A 26,254-nucleotide genomic window follows, 5' to 3' on the forward strand; every position below is an offset into this window, starting at 1 on the left:
GGAATCTGAGACGGTCCAGGTGAATTTGAGGTCGGGTTGGAAAGTGTTGGTAAAGTGGATGAACTGTTCAACCTCCTCGTGGGAGCACGAGGCAGCGCCGATACAGTCATCGATGTAGCGGAGGAAAAGGTGGGGGGTGGTGCCAGTGTAGATGCGGAAGATGGACTGTTCCACATATCCTACGAAGAGGCAGGCATAGCTGGGGCCCATGCGGGTGCCCATGGCTGCTCCTTTGGTTTGGAGGAAGTGGGAGGATTGGAAAGAGAAGTTGTTCATGGTGAGGACCAGTTCAGTCATTCGAAGGAGGGTGTCGGTGGAAGGGTACTGGTTGGTACGGCGGGAAAGGAAGAAGCGGAGGGCTTTAAGTACTTCGTGATGGGGGATGGAGGTGTACAGGGACTGGATGTCCATGGTGAAGATAAGGCGATGGAATGTTTGTGTGCAATACGACTGTATGAATCTAGAAAGCGAGGGAAAAAGCAAGAAATAGACGGGAAAAGGATGAAAAGGTATGATGTAAATAAATTGGCAAGAAATATGAAAACAAGCATCACAAGTGTTTCTATGTGTATATAAAAAGTTGAAGATGAGTGTGTGACTTTTGGTAGAAAGAAAGTCAGGAAAGTGTATTGAGGACATTCGGAGGGTGTGACTGGGGAAGTGGCTACAGGGAACAGGCAGATAATTTACACCAGTATTTAACATCAATCCTCACAGGGAAGGCACTGTAAGCATTTTAAGATCATCAAGGAAATGGGTAGTAGGAGGGTTCTCGAACTGTCTCTAACAAAAGGTACAAGGTTTTTAACAACAGATAAAACTAAGGAAAGGCAGGTCAGCAGTAATTCGTAATTGGCTTTAAAAGTAGTGGTTAGAGTGACTGGTGCCACTGTGTGAAATATTCTATAACTCTCTGGATTACAGAAGTGTTCCAGCGAAACTCGTGAAGCTCCAATATGGCGCCTGTTTTCAAGGATAGAGCGAGACAGAAAGCAGGAACCATTTAGCCTAACCATTATTGCTGGGAATCGACGACAGTATGTTATTAAGAAAGGAATTGCAGGGCATTTAGAAAAGCTTCAGGCAGAGTCAGCATGATTTTGCGAAAGGGAAACTATATTTTGCCTTGTAAAATCATGCAAAGGATTTTTGGAGATCCCTGAGAATGTAACAAGCGGACTTGATAAAGTGGAACTAGTAGACATGAGGCTTTCCAGAGATTTTCCACAAGGTATCACAAAGTAAAGGCTCTTCCACCAGACAGAAACTCATAGCATGATGGATAATATATTAGCATGTGATGACGGATGGTTATCACATAGAAATTGGAGAGTCAGGATTCATCGATCTTTATGATAAAGACAAATCTTCTGGTGTCGCACCAATATCAGTCCAATGGTTTCAGTTATTTACATCTTTACTGAGAGCCTGAAGGAGGGAGCTGAGTGCAATAAACATCCGAATTTGAGGATGACACTGACAACCAAAATGCAGGCTGTTATTTCATGAAGAGGAGTCCCAACAAAGGAGCAGTACAAAGGGATTGGAATGTTCTTGCGCATGAAACATAAAGTCAGCATGCTGATGCAGAAAGTAACTAGATTGGAACATTAAGCCGGTTTCTGGGATGAAAGGATTGAATTATTGAGTATATCAAAAATGGTGAGGCAATTATTCATTGAGCTTGAAATGAATGAGCGTGACATTACTGAAATGGACAAGATACAGAGGGGGCTTGACAAGGTATTTGTTGAGAATGTGGTTCCACACTTGGGCAGAGTGTCTCACTCCGGGATATTGATACAGAATAAGGGATATCGATTTCAAACTGAGATGTAAAGAAATGTCATCTTTCAGAAGATAGTGAATGTCTGCAATTCCCGATCCCAGAGAGTTGTGGAAGCTGGGTCACTGAATGTTTTTACAGACAGGGTGAATTGGTTTCGGACATAAAAGCGATTTGAGAGATACGAGGGATAACAGGAAAGTGGAGTTGAGCCAGCCTCGATTCTACAAGTACATTTTCGAAATAAGACCTAACCATCAGTGTGGCCTCGATCTGGCCCTGTGTAGCAGGTCCGAAGGGCTGAATAGAACATCAGAACATAGGGCTGAGGGACACGAGTCGGCCATTTGACACTACTGCACCAGTAAAGTAGGTTATGGTTTATCGCATTGTGCTCTCAGCTGCACTTTTCTCTCCATGCACCATTATCCCTGATATACATGTCTATGGAAAATCAGACGAAGTCAGCCTCGATATAATATAAAGATTCAGCCATCACAAACTTCTGGAAAAGAGAATTCCCACTTGAATAAATGGCCACTTTGTGAATTCTCCTCACTCCGGTTCTGACAGTGGTTGCAGGGTGCGGCTGTTACCTTTTCTAGTACCGCTCCTCCACTGTTTGCAACAAATTTAAATGTAACCAGGTTAGAGATATGGCCGATAATAAAGGTCTCGGACTGGGTCAGGTTCAGTGATAGAAACAAGTCAGGCAGATTTCTTTAGTCAGCCACATATAACTAATAGAAATATCGGAGCAGCATGGTGGATCTGTGGTTAGCACTGCTGCCTCATACCACCAAGGCGCTGAGTTCAATTGCAATCTTCAATTCTCCCCGTGTCTGCATGTGTTTCCTTCCGGTGATCCAGTTTCCTCCCACAGTCCAAAGATGGGCAGGTTAGAGTTAATTGGACATGTTCAATTACCCATACTGCTCAGGGATGTGTAGATTAGGTGGTTAAGTCAAGGAAAATGCAGGATTACATGGTTAGGGTAGGGGGACAGTTCTGGGTGGGATACTATTCAGTGGGCCAGTGTGGAGTCTTAGACAGAATGTCCTGCTTCCACACTGTAGAGGTTCTATGACAATGACAATTTTGGACTAGACAAACACCCAGTGGGTATCCAAATGTTTCATGCTCCTCAAGGTCTTGCATATTTCAATAAGATCACCTCTCATTCCAAGAATAATCCATTAAAACCTTTATAATATTAGCCCTTCATCTCTGGAATACGTGAAGTGAGACATCTCTGAACTGCTTCCAATGTAATCATGTCTTTTCTCGGGTAAGGAGACAAAATAACAACGTCACACCCGAGATGAGGTTATTTATTATTTTCTCAGTGTTGTGAGACTTTGGATATCTCACATATTGGAGGCATTGGAGGCAGAGCATTGGAGGCAGAGATATTGAATATTTTTGAGGCACAGATAGAAGGTTCGCAGATAACAATGGAGTCACGGATTATGGGGCAGGAATGTGCAGTGTGGGGGAAATGCTGGCAGTAGTACAAAATGACACTGATCCAAAACACCCAGGAACATAATGCAAAGCAAATGGTAAGGTAGATAAATAAAATAAACGCAAAAGTGATAGAATAGAGTTCCAAAGGACCTCTCTCTGTCATGAGAGAGAGACCACTCGTGGTGGTTTAACCTGAGGGTCAGCACACCTTAGGTGTTGGGGTGAGGTTAAGAGAGCGTCCTCTTCATGGTAACCTCTGTCAGTGTGGGGGAATTGAACCTGCGCTGGTGTCCTCCCTCTGCACCACAAACCAGCCATCCAGCCAATGAGAGGCAGACTGTGTAACTGTTACAGACAGAAACAGCCACAGACAAAGGACAATAGAAACTTTCATAACAAGGGAAAAAGTTACAATTCAGATAATGGTCAAGATAACGGCTGATGATAAAAATGTTCTCTGCTAGAAATTGTATTTTATAACGAGACAAGTGTTTAGAATCTGTCTTTGGCTGAATAAAAATAAGGTGAGACAAGTGAAATAACCAGAATACTAATTGTTATTGCTTACCGATAACTATAAAATAAGTATAGATTTTGGTCAGTCTGTATAAAATGAGCTTATCATTGCATAAATGTATACAACTGATGCAATATATTGTTTGGAATCTCCGTCCCCGTGGGAAATGCCCTCGAACAGGCGCCTGAAGAAAACCGGGATAAAAGTGCCTGAGTGTCGTCTGGTCAGTGACAGGAACCCAAGGGGTTGAATAACTGAAAGGTCCTGCAACATGGAGCTGAGAAAACCATCAAATAATCCGCAATCTTATTATATGCTGGAACACATTTGAAGGGTTGATTGGCCTCATGATGGATTTTAATTGTATGTGATTTGAATAACATACATCACTACTCCTTCCCTTTACACGTTACATACTGGTGCGTTGACATTTTCTTGTAAACGGAAATTACTTGGAACATTTTCGGGAACATCCCATAATCGGCATTCTCCAGAATATTCTATCACCGTGTGAGGGTTTTGGAAAGACAAGAGAGAGGGAGAGAAAGAGGAAAGGTGCTGCATGTAGCAGTGAGAGTGATGGAGCATGAGCCTTATTCGGGTAGGTGCTCTAACACATATTCAGTGTTTATAGTGTGGGGGTAAAGTGGTGAGAGAGAGAGAGAAGGTGCTGCATGCAGCAGTGAGAGTGGTGGAGCATGTGCCTTGTTCGGGGGTAGATGCTATAACAGATTTCAATGAGTGTTCTGGAGCAGAGAGAAGACTGTGACCCTTATCCTGGCAGACTACTTGTCCTGTATTGTTGGACATTTCTTCAGACCGCAGATCCTGCACTGAACTGGGTGGTGAGCTCACACCACTGTGCAGGGCAGTTCCAAACTGAGAAAGCTCAACCGTTTGCCAATTGGCCTTTTAAAGATGGTACCAGTGCAAGGGATCACGGAATATCCATGGGGCATCCAAGAGATTATGTTTACCTCCAACCATGAAGGCTGGGAGAATTAGGTTGGCATTGAATGATAGGTACATCGTGGGGTGGTGTGGGTAGTTAATGAGGTGAGTTCGATAAGAGAGCACCAGGAAACGAACTCGGCCTCGTACAGATAATCCCTCAGTCACACTCAATGAAAATGGCACTGAGATAAATTATTGTTAGTTTCTGCCCAAAGAGTTGAAATATCTGCTGACTCCACGCCCAGTTACAAAGCTGAAGAACAAATGCTCACCGAAAACTCTCCATCATCCGAATTCACACCAATATCCCACTCACCCATCATTCATTGGATTACTGGCTCACGTTGCAGGATGCTGTCAAAATATCTTCATTTCAGCATTCTGAAACCTGTCATCATCCATGAAGTTGCCTCTCAATCTCCCTTTCCCTTTTTCCCCAAAATTATTTTGTTTGTTGATATTTAAACTGACTCCCCCGCCATCGCTCTCTGGCAGTGAAGTCCACACCCACAGCATCCCGTGTCATGGCACAATGGACAAATGGGGCTGTAACTGGATGGGAGCTGCACATCCTTTCACTTTCAGCATGGGCTGCAAGTTTCCTCACTCTGGGCAGTGATCTAACACAGTGTTACTGAGCAATGTACTGGGTGATGAAAACAGCAGCTTTGATGGTAACTACTCCAGGTTTATAGATCCATCCACTGCACAGCTGCCCATACTGTACAGATGCCTTGCTCACGTCTATAGAGCAAGACACTGGTGTGGGCTGCATATCACCCCATGCTGGACAGACCGTTTCGTCTGTGTTTCTGAATCAGTGCATCGGTGTGTACTGTACTGCTCCACGTGTTGGACAGATAGCTAGTGGACTGGAGACACCTGTGCTATATTCCATCCTGGACTGGTTGCTGGGTTGCACAGTGCTCCATGTTGAGCAGATATCTCATCTGGGCTTATACAGTATGGGCTGGATCTGTGAGGTGGATTAACCATGCGACATAATTCATGATAGAGCTATCACTCCTCCAGCATGGCGCATTCCGCTGTTAAATCCTGTGTTTCTGCAACATGTTGTTCATTAAGTAATTAGCCAATTAAAATGTGAATATCAGTCCTTTTTGTTATGGAACTGAGCAGACACATCTCAAAATATATGATGAAGTTAGTCTTGACCGGAACATTTTCTTATTTTAAAGATAAATGTGAGGTGCTCTGTTTCAGATGCAATTTCCTTGTTCAAAATATTCGACATTAAGCAAACCACAATTCATTCAACCACTGTTGACAAAACACAAAAAAGCAGAATAATAGATTATTTAACTACTAAGCAATAACTGTTCCAATAAGGTGACATCCGATAAACACACACTTGTCAAAAAACAAATTCAGGAAACAGATTGTCTCACATTCAGTTCTCCAATCCAGGAGGAAAGAACATCAAAAGACAATTCTGAGAGAAATGGCAGAAAGAGTGTAGCAGCCGGGAGAGATTTCCAGACTTCCAAACCTGCTGAGACCCCAGCAATATCTGGGAAAAGGTAAAACGAAGAATTCTGGTTCTGGAAGAGGTTGACTGTCACTCCACAGGACCCGGCAGCAGCTGCATGGACCACAAGGAATGAACTGTATCTACGCTGTTTATGGCACTGTACGAGCCTCTCAGAAATGATTAACCCCACCTAAGCCGTTAAATGATGGTAAGATAAATGTCAAAGTTAAATATAAATAAATAAAACGAAAGGATGCAGCAGGCCTGGTTATCAGACATAGACGGCCTTGGGAGCCCAGCAATTCCGACCCTGCCAAAACATAGTAGGATCATCGAGCTAGTGGATAAAAAGAATTATCTCTCTGCCTCACCTCTAACTTTGTAGTTGGAGATGATGCTATTAGCCCAATAGTCAGCGATGTCAACATCCCAACCAGACCAATTATTATTGCGACTTGTAAGGATTGTAGTGAAAGGGTTAACTGGAGCTGTGTGTACATTGACTGTGATTGATGTCAGTCTCCATGGATACTAACTGTGTCATTGGAGGGTTTCCCTCTTCTATTAGTAAGGGACTTCCTTCAATCTGTTATTCCATAGTATCAGCGGCAGCGGGAGAGGAAGAGAATCTTAGAACAACAGATTGGAACGTTCCAACAATGGATCAGCTGCTGACAGCATTAGACTGGAATGTTCCAACAATGAACCGTAGTTTATCCTTGGGTATATACTTGTTTTATCAGGATTGGGCATGGTTAGAGTTGCGGATACGAGCCGTACTGATGATTAGTCAGGCAAGATACTATCCTATCCTCGCTATTACTAGTGTTGCTGGCAAACCTATCTCTGTCAATTCTATTAGCGATGGTGAAGGTTATTGCTATTTCTGTTATTTATATATAACAAATACATAACCTGTTACCTTCAGTTTCAGTCACAAATTTCACTTCATTTCTATCAATTTCCGAATCCTCACTCATAAACATCTAAGAAGGAACAAGACTGTTCTGACCCTTGAGTTTTCCTTTGGCCTGAACTGTTTCATGTCTCTATATTCTCTCTGTTATCAACCCTGCCTACAGCCACCACTATAATATCCCCAGTATCCAGCTTTGCCTCAGTGCTGTTGCTGAATAAGGCATCATCTGCCCCCTTGTTAACTTCAGATTTTACGGCTGCAGTTCTTTTCTGACCACTCTTCCAGTTACAAATATTTTGACCACAAACGTGTTCTTGTCTCTCCAGTTATTTCATAATAGGGGCCTCATATCAGAGTAATAATGTCACTGGCCGTATTATGGCTCTAAAGACATTGTTTCAAATTCTACCAGAACCAATGATAGAACTTAAATTCAAATGGCAACAATCGGAAAGAGACCTCATTTTACAAACAGCAACCATAAATCATCAGGATTTCTTTTATTATTTCACTGAAAGCCTTTGGTAAAGAAACCAAGTCTGACAAAAAAGGTTGGCTCCATATTGTCTTGACAAATGGTCTTGCAGTCAACGGCAATTAGTGATGGATAACAAATGCTGCCCTTACCAGTGATGCTGACATCTCGTGAAACAACAGAATTAAAGGTGAAATAAACCAAGGAACTGTGTATGATGGAGATCTGAAATAACATTCCCCAGCGTCTGAAAATATTGGAAAATCTCAGCAAGTATGGCAGCCTCTGTCAGGAGAAAAACAGATAAAGTTTCGAATCTCGTGATCCTATATCTCAACTGAAAGCAACTGGGAAGTAATGTTATTTATATCAGGGATGGCCGGATATGTGAGGGGAAGGTTAGTTGAATGGATGGAGAAATGCCCAGCGAGAAAGAGAGAGAGAGAGACAGAAAAATGAAAAGCAAACATAGGAACTGCTGATGATGAACCAGAAGGAAAATAACATGGGAGCTTATTGCAAAATTTCCCCTTTTCCCATATTCCTGAATATCATGTCAATTTAGATGTGTCCCTGTTTAAATTGAGTTATAATCCATCTGTCTTTCTTCTATGAGTGTGATCATCAACTCCATCGGCAATACTGGTGCCGCCCTTATGGTTGCTGAGATACAAAGAAACGGAATGTTACGTTGTCAACTGATTTTTTTGGAGAAGGGGACTGTAACTGTAGGGCCATGCAGAGATGTAACTGTTTTGTTCTGCTAAGAACAGAAACATTTTCAACACGGAATTGGTGCAACATTTGTGTGAAAATTTGACTTGCTGCTGTCATTACAGATAAAGGGATGTTCTGTGGACTTTTTTCACGGGTTTGTGTTATCAGCTGCCGCGTCCATTCGGAGAGATGCAAGGGTGTGATGACCCCACTCTGGACGAGATATGAGCACTGCATTTACAAAGTGTTCTGCGTCCATGGAAAACAAATGGAGTCGGGGTTACACAGAAGGGAAGCTCTGTACACAAGGAGGGGCAGGGCACTGCATGATCCTGCCAGGAATTTCCAGGAACATTTGTCTAATCTGGATCCATTCCAAGTGTAAAATGTGAAACCAGCGTCTTTAAAAATGAGGTGGCCACTGAGCTGTGTCCCCTCCTTCAAACTCACAACAGAACTGTGCTGACACTCACCATGAAATGAACTGGATTGATTTTGGAACTTTCCAGGCAATAGTGGGTGACATATCCATCACAATGAAGTGTTTTGGATTAAGTCTGGAAATTTCCAGGCAGGAGTGAGTAACATATCCGGAGTGCAGTCCTCCGATATACCACTAGCTGATAGAAGCCACCTGCCTGCTGAGAGGAATACATTGGTTCTGCCTCCACAGAAGAAGGTGCAGAAACTAACTTCCAGAAATACTAGGGAACAGGGTCCCTAGTGAAAATCAGGGGCTGCACGAAATTAGAATTAATGAAGAATATGTCTTTGAAAACCTAATGGAATTGAATATTGGTATGTTGCTGGAACTGATGAGCTACATCCCTGAGTACTGAGGGGGTGGCAACAGAGATGGTGAAAGAATTACTCACAATTCGTCAAAGCTGGTGAAATACTGGAAAAGATCCTGCAGACTGGAAATCAGCTATTGTAAACCTAAACATTTAAAACAGGACGGAGAGGGCAAACATAAAAGTAAATTGCTTGATGTCAGCTGTAAGAAAAATATTATAACCTTTTATAAGGAATGTGACATCAAGACACTTGGAAAATAATGATATGATTTGGTAGAGTCAGCCGAGATTCAGGAAAGGGAACGGATCTTTGATTATCCTGCTGTGGTTTGTGTAGATTGTCCGTTTTGATATCGAAAATTGACAACCAGTGGGTGTAGAGGATTTGATTTTTCAGAAAACGTTTGACACGGTTGAATACTGGTGAGTAGGGAATGTTAGAGTCCATGGGTAGGTAAGGGTGGAACACATAGAATGGATCAAAAATTGGATAATGGGCAAAATGAAGAGAGTCATGTTTTCTATGGGTGGAAGGCTAATGGGGTATCAGAAGGATCAGTGCTTGGGCAATAGCTGTTCGCAAGGTATAACGTGATTGAATGGGAACAACAAATAAAATGATTTTCTTTTAAGTTTATTAAATGGTGAGATGTTAGGAAGTTCTGTTGTTGAAGAGGACCTGGATATCCTTGCTTATAAATCACTAACACAATTCAGATGGGGCGGTAAGTAATTATAACTGGAAATGATATCTGGTCTTTGATGCAAAATACTTGAGTACCACAGTAAATATACCTTACTCAATGGTAGTGTTTTGTTGAAAGAGAATTTGGTGTATTATGTACAGAATGAGTCTACTTCATAAATAATGATCGCCACGTCACCGAGACAGTGCAAACGAATTTCACCAGACTGAACTCTGGCATGATGGCACCATCAGGAGAGAGGGCGTTAACTATGTGGCTAACCTATCGCAATGTGAGAGAATACGAAGGTGAAACTTGACGGTTATGGACGGACACTCATTTTGTTCCAAGCAGCCATTGATAAGGCGAGAAATTTCGTACTTTCCATTAGATTCTCGATTCCCAATAGTTTATGTGCCAGTGCATAGACCTCATTTCGATTAACAGAGAGGTACAGGCTCTGAATGAACTCTGAACATTGTAATGCACAGTTAGCGTGTGACCCTCCACTCAACGTTACATTGTCCATAATTCTGTCAGCAGCCACAATACATTCATTCTGAAACAGTTAGCCATTCCCCACCAGCTTCTGAATTCCAGAGAGAACATAGGTCTGCTCTCTCTGCGATGGATGGTGCCTTTGAGACTCGTTAAAAAATGGTTTCATTCCCACTGCCAGAAAAGCATGCTAACAGAACACGGATGCACTACGAATAATGAAGCCACGAGGAATACCATGGAGCAGTCCATCTGTGCTGTTCCTGCTCCATTTGTTTGTTATGCTGAAGCATCTCTGGCACTTTCTTGTTCCTGTGTTAGTGACTTGAGAAGCTGAATGGCCTCTTCCTATTCCTTTGTAAGTGACTCCATGTGTAAAATGTTCCCTTTCTGATCCTGTGTAAGTGATGTGTGGGCGTGAGCAGACTCCTTGTCTTACTGTGTAATGGCATGAGGGATTGAATGGGCTATCCCTCTTCTTGTCCAGTAGTTTTGATGGGCCGAATGACTTTCCCATATTCCTGTGAAGCCAGATTGAGATAGTGAGTGAACTCCTCCATTTACTGTGGAAATGTGCAGCGCTGTCTCATGAATGTTACCGACAGTTTAACAACACAGGCTTGAACGTTGTCTCAGTCTTGTTGCACATGGACATCAGGAGGTCAGGGATGACGAAGCTTTCTGAATATTGTGTAAAGTACAGCGAATATCCGCATTTCTGATTGATGTGGACTCAAAGGGATGAATAGCCTGCGTCCTCACAGCAGGGATTCCGTGCTGAAAAACTGGGGATGCCTGGGCTGAGGTAGCTACTCCGACGATTTCCTGCAGAGATGTCCCACGGCTGAGATGATTGGTGCCGACCGATGGCAAACATGTTCCATTGTGCTGTAGATGACTCCAAACACTGGAGAGTTTGAAATGGATTCTGATGAAGTGCAATTTTGCTCAGGCTCCTTGATGTCATCCTCAGTTAAATACTGCCTTGATGTCAAGGGCAGTTGTTCTTTGCTGAGTCCTTGATTCACCTCTATAGCTCATATCAATAGGTCATCGTATAGGAGCAGGCAGTGATTTCTTCAAACAAGGGGTGGTGAATGTCAGGAATTCTCTATTCCAGAGAGTTAGGGAGCTATAGCAGTAGGTGGCCTCAAACTGCACCTATGTAGCAAGTTGGAGGGTCTGAATGGAACATCAGAACAGGAGCAGCGTTAGATCGTTAGACACTATTAACCTTCTCCATCAGGCACTACGATTGTGGCGGATCAGGTTGTGGTCTCGGCCCCACTTTCCTGTCCAAATCCCATCGTCTGTGACTCACTTCTCTGTCAAATATTTAACTAACTCAGCTTTGGAGAAATATGAAAAAGAGGTGCTACACACCTATGGAGAAGCGAATTCCCACTCAAACGGTCCTTTAGAATTTCTCCTCATCTCCCTTACAGTGTCATGCAGCATGGAGTCCTGTCCACATAATTCAGACATTCCAATCTGATCTAGTTCCATTTGCCAGCATTAAGGCTATATTCCTCTAAGTCCTTCCTATTAATATGCATATCCAGATGTGTTTTAAATGTTGTAACTGTACCAGCCTCCATCACATTCGCTGAGAGCTCATTCCATACACACACTACAACATGCATGAAAGCATTGACCCTTTACTATCTTTCTCCTCTCACCTTAAGCCTTTGTCCTATAGCTTTGGACTCCCCTAACATGGGAAAAAAGACCCTGGCTATTCAGATTATCCATGTTCCTGATGATTTTATAAACCTCTATAATGTCACACCTCAGCCTCCAATGCTCTAGAGTAAACAAGCCCCAGTCTGTCCAGCCTCTCCCTGTAGCCTAATCCCTCCATGCCCAGCAATATCCTTATACATATTTTCTGCACCCTCTCAATTTTAACAACATCCTGCCTATAGCAGAGCGAACTGAATTAAACACAGTATTCTAAATCTGGCCTCACCAACATTCTGCCCAGTCGCAACACGATCTCCCAACTCGCATAGTCAATGCAGTGATCAATAAAGGCAAGTATACCAAACCCCTCCTTCAACACCCTATCTAGCTACGATTTCACGTTCAAGGATCGATGATCCTGCGCCCTTTTGTTCAACAACGCTCCCGAGGACCTCACCATTAATGGCATATGTCCTGCCCTATTTTACCTTACCAAAATGCAATACTTCACATTTATCTAAACTTAACTCCATATGTCACTCCTTGGCCCAATGGTCCATCTGATCAAGGTCTCATCATACTCTGAGGTAAAACATGCTAGCAACAGCACCTCCAATTGTAATGTAATCTGTAAACATAATAAACAAGCAAATAGTCACATTCAAATCATTTATATAAATAATGAAAAGCAGTGGATTCAGCATGGCTCCTTGTGGCACATCACTGGTCATAGGCCTCCAGTCTGAAAATCTGTCTTCTACCGCCCTGTGTCTCCTAGCTCCCCCTCATTTTGCAGCCATTTGGTTAGCTTATCTTGGATCTATTTATGACCTAACCTTACTAACTTGTCTGCTATGCGGAATCCTCTCGAATGCCTTGCTGAATCTTTATGGACAGCGTTTACCGCACTGCCATCAGTAATCTTCATTGTCAACTCTTCACAAAATGCAATCAACTTTGTTCGAAATGATTCCCCATGCACAAAGCCATGTTGACTATCCTTCATTTGTTGTTGCATTTGCAAGTACATGTAAATCCTGCCCCTCTCAATGCTCTCCAACAATGTGCCCACCAATGACGTCAGGCTCACTGATCTATAGTTCAGGGTATTATTCCCTTTCCTCGTCCCACGCGTCCGCTGCTCATTGCAACTGTTAATGTAACCGGGTTGGTGATATGATCAATAGTATAGGTCTCAGAGCGTGTGAGGATTAGGAACGAGTCAGGCAGGATTCTTTAACCTGCTCAAATTAACAAGTTTATGACCGAAACAAAGTTACTCAAACTAGGATGGAAGGATGAATGACAAACAGTTTGACGATTGCAAATCTGTGCGTCGATGTTTCCCTCTCTAAAAATACTGACATATGCACAGGTTTGATGACAAACTGAAAAATATAATCTCTGTAGAACGTTAATTTGGAAAAACTGTGCCCAAATATTAATTGAACTAACGACGAAAGGAAACATGAGGGATTGTTCCAAATATCATTCAGCTTATATAGCTATTCTGCTCTTACAAACGACTGGCAATGAGATTACTTCCTGGAACAGGTGGATTTAGCTGAATTGCCTTTACTTCAGGCCGTGGGGCGATTCCAATGAATCCTCGACAGGAATTCTCCATGAGTGGCATTGACGAATGAGGAGTTTTCAGCTCAAACACATTGCTGGGAAGAGGAACACAGAGAGAGAGAGGGAGCAACAGGCTGTTCCTTCTCAGGCAGGATGCATTTTCTCCCTCTCTGAGTTGAATCACACAATAACAATATCCGGACCCAAACTGGACCAAATGAAGTCTGTTTGAACGTTATCTGAACTATAGGACTCCAGCACACTCCCTGCTCCATGTAGGTACATCACTGTTGCTGCTGGACACCCAGCGATTTTTTTCGGAACAAATAGCGCCACGAGATTTGAAGATGTGTTTATCTGTTCCCGTATACTTTTATAATACAACTGGTAACATCTTCACAATATCTGTGTTTCAATGAATGCATCTTATTCTTAAAATAGCTCCCCAGTCTTATTGTCCCATAGAGGATAAAATATTCATCAGGTATTCACCAGCTCCAAAACTTATATGGTTAATAAGAACATTTGTCATTCTCAGGCTAAACGTTTAATCGTTCAATGCCTTCATCGGAAGAATGAGTAAAGAGAAACACCTTTGAAACATTTCAAAAGTAATTTGTTTTTCTCTTCAGGGGAATTACAACCATAGACAGTACGTCAGATGTGGTCTCAGCAACGGCCTGTACAGATGCAGTGAAACATCCTTAAGATCAGCCCCAACTCTCTTTGCAAGAAAAAGTATCATTTCATTTAATTTTCCAATCACGTGCTGCCTGTAGAGACTAACTTCATGTGAATCCCTTTGTACCACGGAGTTCTGCATTCTGCCTCCAATTATATAATTTATGGTCGTTTTATGCTTCTTCCCAAACAAAAAGTTCCCATCACCCACAATGTACTGTTTTTATTTTGGCGAAGATTTACTCACTGCCCTCCCCTGTCTGTATTCCATTGCAGACGTCCTGCCTCCACATGAAATCTTGCTGAATGACTATCCTGGTGTATGTGCAAACTGAGCTCCAACCCACTCAGCCCTTTCATCCAAATCATTGTAAACTGTTGATGACCTCACATTGATTCCTGAGGAATTCTACTAGTTACAGCTTTCCAACCTGAAACTAAGTAATTATTTCTACTCTGTATTTACTGGTAGCGGACCAGGGCTCTCCTGTTCCTGTTTAACAGCCTAGAAAGGTTGCATGGCCTCCTGCTATACTGTGGAGCTGATTGTCGCTGATCATTTATTTCTGATCTCAGCGATCCTCCGTTCGGGCCATTTGTTGTCATACTGTCAATGATCCTGATCCCTGAGGGTTTAAAAGACGAGCACAGAATACAGATTAACATTTGAGGGAATCGCTATCCGGTCAAAAATGCTGTCTTTCTGATGCAACGATTGAACAATCTGCAATGTCAGTCATGTGCTCAATTTTGATCTTCAGACACTGAGGAGGGGGTGAGTTCCTATTAGCCTGATGAACATGCGTCCCCTTAACAACACAACCAATAATCTCCATTATTAATTTCATTTTTTGGCTGTTGTGTTTAAAATTGCTGCAGTCACTACACATTAATGTAAGTGATTGTCTTTTAGAGGTGACCTTATTGAGGTTTATAAAATCATGAGGAGCATGAGGAGTATAGGGTAAATAGGCAAGGTATTTTCTCTGAGGTAATTTAGTCCATAACTAGGGGGCATAGGTTTAGGGTGAGAGGGGACATATATAAAAGAGACCTAAGGGCAACTCTTTCATGCAGAGGGTGGTACGTGTTTGGAATGAGCTGCCAGAGGAAGTAGTGGAGGCTGGGACAATTGCAACATTTAAAAGGCATCTGGATGGGAATATGAATAGGAGGTGTTTGGAGGGATATGGCAGGTGGGACTAGATTGGATTGGGATATGTGGTCAGCATGGGTGTGTTGGACAGAAAGGTCTGTTTCCGTGCTGCACATCTCTCGGATTCTATGACTGTATGACCCAGTTTTCACTGTTTCTTGTGGATGAGAATACCATAGACTGCTCGACCCTAAGGAGATAAGAACATCCTTATCTCAATCTTAAAGGGTAGAAACTCGAAATTTAGAAGTGTATGAACCTCACAGCAAGTCAGCCCCCCATTTTAAAAACGAGGGCACAAACAATAGGAAAGACATAGTCCATTCAGCCCCTCAAACCTACCCCACATTCCCATTGACTCTGTTCAGGAAAGTATTCTTCAAAATCAGCCTTCACTTTTCTCTTGGGTAGACATTTCTCATAGTGTAAACCATAGAGCGTATGAAATTGGTGCAGAAATAGACTTTTTGCTCCATCAAGCATGATTTGCTGTTCAATTATGGCTAACATGTTTCTCAAAAAAATTCTCCTGCCTTCTCACTGTAACCTTGATCCCCTTATCAATTAAAACGTATCCATCTCTGTCTTAAAGGCAGAACTGTGTCTCAGTCTCTATGTCTGTATACGTGTGTGTGTTTCAGCTTATTGGAAGGAGGCAGAGGGTTGTGGAGGACGGTTGTCTTTGGTTCAGGAGGCCTGTAACCAGCGGCATTCCACAGGGATTGGTACTGGATCCACTTTTGGTTGTCATTTATATCAGTGACTTAGATGAGAATTTTGCAATGTATGTCGAGCAAGTTTACAGATGGCACCAAGTTTACTTATATATTGGAAAGTGAAGAAGGGTAAATAATATTACAGAGTTTTTTTTTTAATAGGATCAATGAACCATAGAAATTTACAGCACAGAAACTGACCCTTTAGTCAAACTCATTCTGGCCAACCAGATGTCATGAATCAACTTAGCTTCATTTTCCAGAATTTGTACCATATCCCTCTAAATCATTCCAATTCATGACCCCATCCAGATGCGTTTTAAATGTTGTAATTGTACCATCCTCCACCACTTCGTCTGGCAGCTCACTGCATACATAAACCATGTGTGAAAATGGTACCCTTAGGACCCATTTAAATATTGGCCATCTCACCTTAATTCTATGTCCACTAGTTGTGGACTTCCCTACACTGGGGTAAAAACCCTGACTATTCACCCTATCCATGGTCTTCATGATTTTATAAACGAATTGAATGCGCAAATGTGACTCCAATCAACACGAATGGCTGTGTTTTCAGTAAACCTGGGGCCAAATTCTGAAATTCAATACTGAGTCCTCATCCTTCTTCATCACACCACATTATAAAATTATTTTACCAACTTGTTCAGCAACATTATGAAACACCTATGTGGAATTTTTATCTAGACTTTTGGGCTCAGATGTCGGGACATAACCACCACCTGTCAACAATCCCTAAAGCTGCAGCATTGTTCTCCTGTGCGTTTGTTCATCAGCCTGTTTTGAAATACTGTGTCATGCCTCCTTGACAGGCAGGTCTTGAACCCAGACCTTCAGATCCAGAGTGAGAGACAATACCACACAGGTTCAGGTATTGGAATATAACCCAGAGCTCTGGCTCAGAGGCATGGGCATTACCCACTACACAAGTCTGAAACCATGCCCAGATTGTGGGTCACATTTTTAATGTCAGCTTTCAGCTCCGCGTCGTTTGGTTAACTTTACTGAATTACACAGTTAAAAGAATAATATTGTTAAACAGATTAAAGGTACTCACCTCAACTATAGGATGTTGAGTTTATGTGCTTTGCCTTCGAGATAAACTATGAAATCTTTAATTGCTTGGCTATGATTTTCACCTTAAGTGGCTTTTATCTGACATCTGCAATTTGAGGGAAAAACATGTACAGACACACTCTGCACGAGAAAGGATCTGGAATGGATATTTATTACTGAACACCAGAAACGAAGAAAGAGCATACTTTCTGGATCAAAAACACCAATCATTCTTTCCTACCTGTAACGTTTGACTGCCCACTTCTTAAAACCACGAAATGATCCAAGTCAGCTGATTGCTCTCCAGCCTTTCTTCCCCAGTATTATCATTCACTGGGCTGAGGAGTGGCAAATGTAGTTTAATTTCAATAAATCAATGTATGGCAATTTCGTAACACAAGCAATGAGAGAATATACACAATACAATGTCCAGCCATTGGTAGCATTGTAAAACAGAGAGATCTCGGGGTTCTGATATATTTCTTTGAAGTTTGCATCATGTGTCGGCAGGCTGGTTATGAAGGCGTTTGGCTTGCTGATCTTCATTGCTCAGACCTTTGAGTACAGGAGCCGGAACATTATCTTTAGGTTGTGCTGAACACACATAAGGTCTCTCCTGAAATACTGTGTGCAATTCTGGTCAACCAGTTACATTTAGGATATGATTAAACTGGAGATGGTTCAGACAAAGATTTACCAGGCTGTTGTGGGGAATGGAGTGTTAAGTGTAAGGACAGGCTCGATGGACTGGGACCTGTTCCACTGCAGCATAGACCTTTGAGACCTTATGAACCTTATAGAGGTTTATAAAACAATGAAGGGTTTAGATAATGTTGAATGGCAGGAGCCCTTTCCTTCGGGTGGTGGATTTCTAGATAACGGGGTAATTTTAAGATGAAAGGCGAAGGTTTATTGAAGATACAGTGTCATAGAGCTGTCCAGCATGGAAACACACTCTTCTATCCAACTCGATCCGCCAAACAGATGCCCTGCATTAATGTAGTTCCATTTGTCAGCATTGGGCCCCTATCTCCCTAGACACTTCCTTTTCATGTGCCCATCCAGATGTCTTTTAACTGTTGTAATTGTCCCTGCCTCCACAACTTGCTCTGGCAGCGCGTTACATGGAAAGCACCCTTTCTTTGAAAACGTTGCCCCTTAGATCCCTTTTAAGTCTTTCCCCACTGACCTTCAAATTTTCTCCTCTAGCTTTGGAAAGGGCTACCCTGGGAAAACGACCCGGGGTATTGATACTATTCAATCCACTTGTGAGCATATAAACCTCTATGATCGCTTCTCAACCGCCGACGCTGCAGGAAAAATATCCCCAGCATATTCAGCCTCTCCATAAATCTCAAAACATCCAACCCTGGCAATATCTTTGCAAATTTTTTCTGAATCCTTTCAGGTTTCACATATCCTTCCTCAAAGAGCGAGACCGTAATTGCACGAAGTATTAAATAGTGGCCGAACCAATGTCCTGTACAGTCGCAATATGACCTTCCAACTCTTACATTCAATGCACTGTCCAAAAGCGACAAGCATATCAAACACGTTCTTTACTATCCTATATACCTGCGACTCCACTTTCAAAGTACTATGAACCTGCACTCCAAGGCGTCTTTGTTTAACAACGCTCCCCAGGATATCAACATTAAATGTACAAGCCAAGCCCTGATTTTCCTTTCCAAACTGCAGCACTTCACATTTATCTAAATTAAACTCCATCTGCAACTCGTCAGCCCATTGGTCCATCTGATCAAGTTCCCGTTATACTCTGTGGTAATCATTTTCTCTGTCCACTGCATCTTCAATTTTGGTGTCAAATATGAGCTTAATGACCATGCCTCCTGTGTTCACATCCAAATCATTTATGTAAATGATGAACAGCAGTGGAACCAGCACCAATCTTTGTGGCACACCGCTGATCACAGGCCTCCAGTCTGAAAAACAACGCTGCACCACGACCATCAGTCTTCTACCATTGAGGCATTTCTGTATCCAAATGGCTAGTTCTCCTTGCATTACATGAGATCTCACAATGCTAACCAGTTTTTCATGGGGAACCTTGTCGAATGCCTTACTGAAGTCAATATAGGTCACATCCACTGCTCTGCCCTCATCAATGTTTTTTGTTACATCTTCAAGAAAAAGTAATCCAGTTCGTAAGACATGATCGCCCATGCACAAAGCCATGTTGACTTTCCTTTATCAGTCCTTGCCTTTCCAAATACATGTAAATCCTGTCGTTAATATTCTCTCCAGTAACTTGCCCACCACCGAAGTCAGGCTCACTAGTCTATTGTTCCCTCGCTTTTCCTTGCCAGTTTGTTTAATAATGGCACCACGTTAGTCAGCCTCATAACTTCCAGCAACTTAAATGGTCCAAGCGCAGGAACGTTGGACTACTTTAGTTTGGGATTATCGTTAGCATTGAGCATATGGGTTGATAGGTCTGTTTTCAAACCCCCTGTATAACCCCCCTGTATAACGGTTCCATGGGTGTTTGTATGTCCAAGTATGCATCTGCATATTTCTGTCCGCGTTTGACGATTTGTGTGTGTCTATATGTGTATCTATCTCTCAGCGTGTTCTGTATTATTGTGCATATGTATATTTGCATCTCTATCTCTGCATCTGTGTGCAATGGGAAATGCACTGTTTTAGGGTGGATCATTGAATGGGATTCAAAGCCTCCCTTCCTCCCTCTCCCTCTCCTTCCATCTCTCCATCTTTTGCTGAAAGTGATAAAATGCCATGCTCTGCTGGTGTGTTTTAGGACTTTTCAAACCTTTCTTACGTGAAAGATTAATTGCAAAGGTAAGTCACTATCACTAAGCATTGCATTTTACAGGAAGTGTGTGTGTGAGTGTGTGTGTCTGTGTGTGCCTGTGTGTGTGCTTATGTGTTTGTACGTCTGTGTGTGAGCAGCTGTGTGTATGCATGCGCGCCTGTGCGTGTGCATGATTTTTGTGTGTCTCTGTGTGTCTGTGTGTGTGCGTGCCTATGTGTCTGTGTACATCTGTGCTTGTGCATGCGTGTGCATGTGTGTGGGGAATTTGGTGTCTGTGTATGGGTGGTTGTGGGCATCTGTGCGTGCGTGTGTGAGAGAGAGTCTGTGTGTGCGTGCGTGCCTTTTTGTTGGTTTGTATGGGTGTGTTTTCTGTGTGGTGTATGTCAATGCGTGTGTGCCTCTGCCTGTGTGCCTGTGTGTGTATGTCTGTCTGTGTGTATCTGTGTGCTGCCTGTGTGCCTGTGTGTGTATGTCTGTCTGTGTGTATCTGTATGTGCATGTGTGGTTTTTTTTTGCGTGTGTCTTCGTGTGTGTTAGTGTGTGTCTGTTTGAGTGTATATATCTGTTTGTGTTAGCGTATGTGTGCATGAGTGGGGAATGTGTGTGTGTGTATGTTGCTGTTTGAGTATGTCTGTCCGTATGTGTGTGTCTGTGTGTGTGCTTGTGTGAGACCCTATGTGTGCGTGTGTGGGGAGTGTTGGTGTCTGTGTGTGGAGGGAGAGTGTGGATGTCTTCGCGGGTGGGAAGTGTGGCTGTCTGTGTGTTTGTGCGTGTGTCGGTATGTGTTTGTATCTGCCTGTCTGTTTTTCTGTGTCTGTCTGTATGTGTGTTACTGTGTCAGTGTGTGTGTGCGTGTGTCTGTGTTGAAAGAGTGTGGTGCTGAAAAAGCACAACCATTCAGGCAACATCCAAGGAGCAGGAGAGTCGAAATATCCAGCATAATGTCTTCATTAGGAATGAGGCTATTGGGCCAAGGGGGCTGAGGGATAAATGGGAGGGGGTGGTGCTGGGGGAAGGGAGCTGGGAAGGCGATTGTTAAATGAAGTTGGGGTGAAGTTGACAGGTCGGAGAGGAGGGTGGAGTGGATAGGTGGGAAGGAAGATGGACAGGTAGTACAGTTCAATAAGGAGGTGCCGAGTTGGAGGGTTGGATCTGGAATAAGGTGAGAGAACGGGAAATGAAGAAACTGGTAAAATCTGTGGTTGTGTGTTTTGTGTGTGTGTGTACGCGCGTCCGCGTGTCTCTGTGTGTCTGTTTGTGCACCTCTGTGTCACTCTCAGCTATGTGTGTATGTGTGCCTGTGTGTGTGTGAGTGTGTCGGTGTGGAGTGGCTGTGAGTATGTGTGTGTGTATATGTTTGTCTGTGTTGAAAGAGTGTACTGCTGAAAAAGAACAACCGTTCAGGCAGCATCCAAGGGGCACCGAATGTATTTACAGACGGGGTGGATTGGCTTTTGACATATCAGCGAGTTTAGGGATGCAAGGGATTAGCAGGAAAGCGGAGTTGAGCCCTGGAGTAGATCAGCCATGTTCTTATTGAATGATAGTGCAGAATGGCCGACTCCTGCTCCCATTTTTTATCTTCTCATGTTATGCTTTTGGAAAGTAACTGGTTATATTCCTGGAAGTCGTGTTGTACAGTGCTGCATTCCAGGAAAGCAGATGATTTGTTTGGGTTAACCCTGAGTGGGGTATGGGAGCTGAATTCCCAGTGAATCTGGGTCTGAAACACGGCCCACATCTGGAGCAGACGTTACAGAGAGGGGAAGCCCGGAAAGAGGGATTGGGGGTGGCGGGGTCACTTCCCAGCCTGGATATTCCAAGTACATTTTCGAAACTACACCTAACCATCAGAGTGGTCTCGATCTTCTCCTGTGTAGCAGATCCGAAGGGCTGAATGGAACGTCAGAACATAGGGCTGCGGGACACGAGCGTGAGTACGTCTCTGTGTAATTGTTTGTGCGTCCGTGTGTCTCTCTGCATCTGGGTGAGTGTGTGTGTTTGTGTGTTTGTGTCTGTATGTGTGTCTGTGAGTGTATGTGTCTGTCCGTCTGTCTGTGTTTGGATGGTGCTGTGAACTGCTGACCACCCTCTGTCCCTTCCAAACTGAACCCCTGATGATTTTTATCATCCACTCCCACCTGTGCAGTGGTGTGGGGAACCCAGCAGAGACTGACAGCAACAGAAAGCTCAGCAGGTCTGACAGCATCTGTGGACCTAAATGAAGGACACTTCCTCAGATCTCGTGTCAGGGGGATATTACATCACGTTAGCACCATAGAGACTTCAGACTCGCCTCAGACTGATACACACAGATATAGAGACACTCACTAATACACAGAAACAAATACAGACACGGGGTGTCTGTCAGTATTTCTCTTGCTCCACTGTGACCATGTCAATATTTCACATACTCTGGTGTGCGTCAGTGCTTAAATCTGTCCTCAGGGAGTGTGTTAGTATTGCACTTGCTCACAATAGCGAGGGAGTAAGTATTTCTGTGTGGAGTGTGACTGGAGGACAATTTTAATGTTTGCAGATACCATACCTGGACGAATTATTGTGATTGTAGGACAGTATGGAACTCCAGCAGGACAGTGACACATTGGCGTAGTTTTCAGGTTTATGGAAGATCAGGATCAATGCAGAGCAGGGTGAGATGATGCACCTTGGATAGAATAATTCTGAAAGTCAATATAAAACATTCTGTACTATTATAAAGCGGGTGTAGGAGGAAAGGGCACTGGGTGAATATGAGTATAGATTATTGAAGATGTCAGGACAAGTGGGGAGATCAGAAATTATCACAGATTAGTTTCAGTACCTGAGGTGTTTACAGGAGAAAGTGTAGGAGCCCCCTTCCTGGGAGGTGGTGGTGAGTTGTGAGTCCACCCTCCTGCCCACCGAGACCGTGGGGATTCCATTTGTACCAGCTAGACACAATAGGGAGATGGCTTCTATGTTGTGCCGGGGGTAAACGAAGCTGCCAGTCGGTTTAAAGTGAGAATTGCCCTTCACTGAACATTGCTCCTTACTCGGTTGGTGGGACGTAGATGTTTCAGAATCTCCACACAACTTCCCGGTCCTCTCTGGCTCGTACCAGTGTCCTCCCCACATGACGGGGGGAGGGGGGAAGGGAACGGATATCGGGCACTCCACCACCAGGCTTGGCCCTTTCTGTCCTATTCCAGGCTGTTTCTCCTGGAATGGGAGAAAGGGAGGGAGCGTGGGTGGGGGTGGGTGGCCCTGCTGTTAGTTCTGGTTTAGGTGGGGGACATGATAAGGTGTCCGGAGGCAGTCAGTCCAAAGTGATGTATCTATGCAGTGTTATTGGTGTGTGTGTGGGGGGGGGTTGGGGGTAAAGTGGCGGGGGAGAGAAAGAGTGAGAGAGAGAGAAAGAGAGACTGTAAGCAGTAATGAGAGTGGTGGAGCATGATCCTTGTTCGGGGAGTAGGTGCTATAGCAAATATACAGTAAGCGTGAGGGAGGAGAGATAATACATTGACCCTTATCCTGACAGAACGGGGAAGGTTATTGATGCTTGTCCTGTATTGCTGGACATTTCTTCAGACTGCAGATACTGCTCTGAGCTGAGTGGTTATCTCAGACCATGCTCTGTGGGTCTGGTAGTGTGGCCTACTCTGGGAAAAAATAGGTCGAGGAGAAAGTGAGGTCTGCAGATGCTGGAGATCAAAGTTGAAACTTTATTGCTGGAACAGCACAGCAGGTCAGGCAGCATCCAGGGAACAGGAGATTCGACGTTTCGGGCACAGGCCCTTCTTCAGGAAAAAATAGGTCCCACTCTGTACTAGCCTATTCACCAGGACTTCTGTATCTCTGTTGACAAACCGTGGTGTAATTGCCTCTTATCTGTCAAGCTCGGGGTAAACTGTGTAGGGCTGGTCTAAACGGAGAAACAGCCTGCCCATTGGTCTTTTGATTATGGCACCGGTGCCAGGGATCGCGAAATATTTAGAGTCATGCGGGCATTGGTGAGTACGTCCAACCATGAAGAAATCGAGCTGCCATTGAATGAGAGGGTCGCCATGGGGTGGGGTGGTTAGTTAATGAAGTGAGTTCGATGAGACATCACCAGGAAACTAGCTCAGTCTCATACAGACAATCCTTCTGCCATACTTAGTGAAAATGACTCTGAGACAAATTATTGTTAGATTCAGCCTAATGTGTCGAAGACTCTGCTGACCCTCCTCCCAGTTAAAAAGCTGCAGAACAAATGCTCATCCAATACTCTCCATCATCTGACCTCACACCAATATCCCGTTTACCCATCATTCCTGGAAACATTGGTTCATGTTGCAGGATACCGTTGAAATGTCTTCATTTAAGCATTCTGGATCCTGGGAACACACCCTTCCAAGAGATTGTCTCTCAGTCTCGCTCTCTCTATTCCCCAAACCTCTCCCATTTGTTGATACTTAAACTGATTCCCCCGCCATCTTTCTCTGGCAGTGATGTTCACACCCACAGCATCCCTGTGTCATGGCACAATGGAGGTATGGAGCTGTAAATGGATGGGAGATGCACATCCTGTCACTCCCAACATGGGCTGTAAGTTTCCCTCTACTGGGCAGTGATCTAACACAATGTTCTAATGTAGTGCACAATGCACTGGGTTGATGGACACAGTTCCGCACCCTGGTCGCATATATCATCTGGGATTATAGATCAATGCACTACTGTGGTCTGCGTATCTTTCCACTCTGGGTAGATTGTCGTTGTATTGCACAGTACACCAGTCCGTTTTGCACAGTGCTCCCTGCTGAACACATATCTCATCTGGGTTTATAGAACAATGGACTGCTGTAGTGTGCACTGTGTTCCGCTCTGATTGCAGGGTGGTGTTCAGCAGTACACTAGTCTGGTCTGCGCAGTGCTCCATGCCGAACAGATATCTCCTCTGGGTTTATGGTGTCTGCTCTGGTTCGCGGAGGTGGATTGAGAACGTGATATAACTAATCCTTTCAGTTGATATGGCAAAGCCTTTATTTTTGTTCTCATTCATGTGATTGGACCCTCCAAATTCTGATTCCTCCGGCCAGTCCCATTCTTCAGTTTACCTCCATCGTTCGCCAACATGTTGTCGATGAGTAATTGTCCAGTTTCAATGTGAATAACTGTTCTGTCTATTTCTGGGTCATTGGCATTGCCCACCCTGGAGCATCGGGATTCACCACAATAAACCTCAGTAAGGTCACTCCCCAGAACCAATGCTCCAGGGAACATAGCCCCAGCCCATTCATACTCTCCGCGTAGCTCAACATCACTCGCCACCACCACCCTCCCCAAAACTGTCAATAAACTTGGAAATCTTTTCTGCACGGTTTCAAGTTTAACAACATCTTTCCTACAGCAGTGAGAACAGAATTAAAGGCAGTATTACAGATGTGGCTGAACCTAGCGTGTAGGCAAAAGTGAATATTGCAGATGCAGGAGATTAAATTCGGGAGTGTAGTGCTGGAAAACAACAGCATGTCAGGCAGCATCTGAGGAGCAGGAAAACTGATATTTGCAGCTAAAACCCGATTCCTGATGAAGGACTTTTATCCAAAACGTCGGATTTTCCTGCTCATCGGATGCTGGCAGCCCTGCTGTGCTTTTCCAGCACCACACTCTGAACCCAGTGTATATCCCACATGGCCTCATTCTTCAAAGACAGCAATTTCCCCTCCCACATGGTCGACGATGCCATCCAGAACATCTCATCCTCTTCCTGTATATCCGCCTTCAACTTTTACCCCTCCAAACTCAATAGGGAAAGAACACCCTGTTCCTGCCCTTCCATCCCACCAAGATACAACGCATTATCCTCCCACATTTGCCCTACCCTAAAACAGACCCCACCACCAGGAATATATTTCCCTCCCCACCCCGATCTACATTCCATAAAAATCATTCCCTGCGCGGCTCCCTTGTCGGGTCCACGTCACCCACCAACCCACCCTCCATTCCTGGCATCTTCCCCTGCCACCGTAAGAATTGGGAGACCTGCATCCTCACCTCGGTCCGAGTCCACAATGGATCCCTCCACACCATTCAGAGTTTTACCTGCACTTCTGCACACGTCGCCTACAGTATCCATTGCTCCTGATGTCTCTCTACATTGGGGAGACAGGACGCCAATGTGTGGAACAAATCAGAGAATATCTCTGGGACACCCGCACCAACCAACCCCACCACCCCGTGGCTGAACACTAGAACTCCCCCTCCCACTCCATCATGGACATGCAGGTCTTGGAGCTCCTCCAC

The 26,254-nt window shown here is 43.9% G+C and overlaps 1 protein-coding gene across 1 annotated transcript in view; it reads left to right on the top strand.

Moving 5' to 3' along the window:
• The window catches only part of LOC148139540 (putative G protein-coupled receptor 139), a 99,977-nt gene that overhangs the window by 19,946 nt on the left and 53,777 nt on the right, over nt 1-26,254 (top strand). The gene's annotated exons all lie outside the window — the stretch shown is intronic.

This window comes from Chiloscyllium plagiosum, unplaced genomic scaffold (assembly GCF_037043375.1).
Source record: "Chiloscyllium plagiosum isolate Xiang-an unplaced genomic scaffold, Cpla_swu_hap1 HiC_scaffold_38, whole genome shotgun sequence".
In the NCBI taxonomy this organism is placed as follows: domain Eukaryota; kingdom Metazoa; phylum Chordata; class Chondrichthyes; order Orectolobiformes; family Hemiscylliidae; genus Chiloscyllium; species Chiloscyllium plagiosum.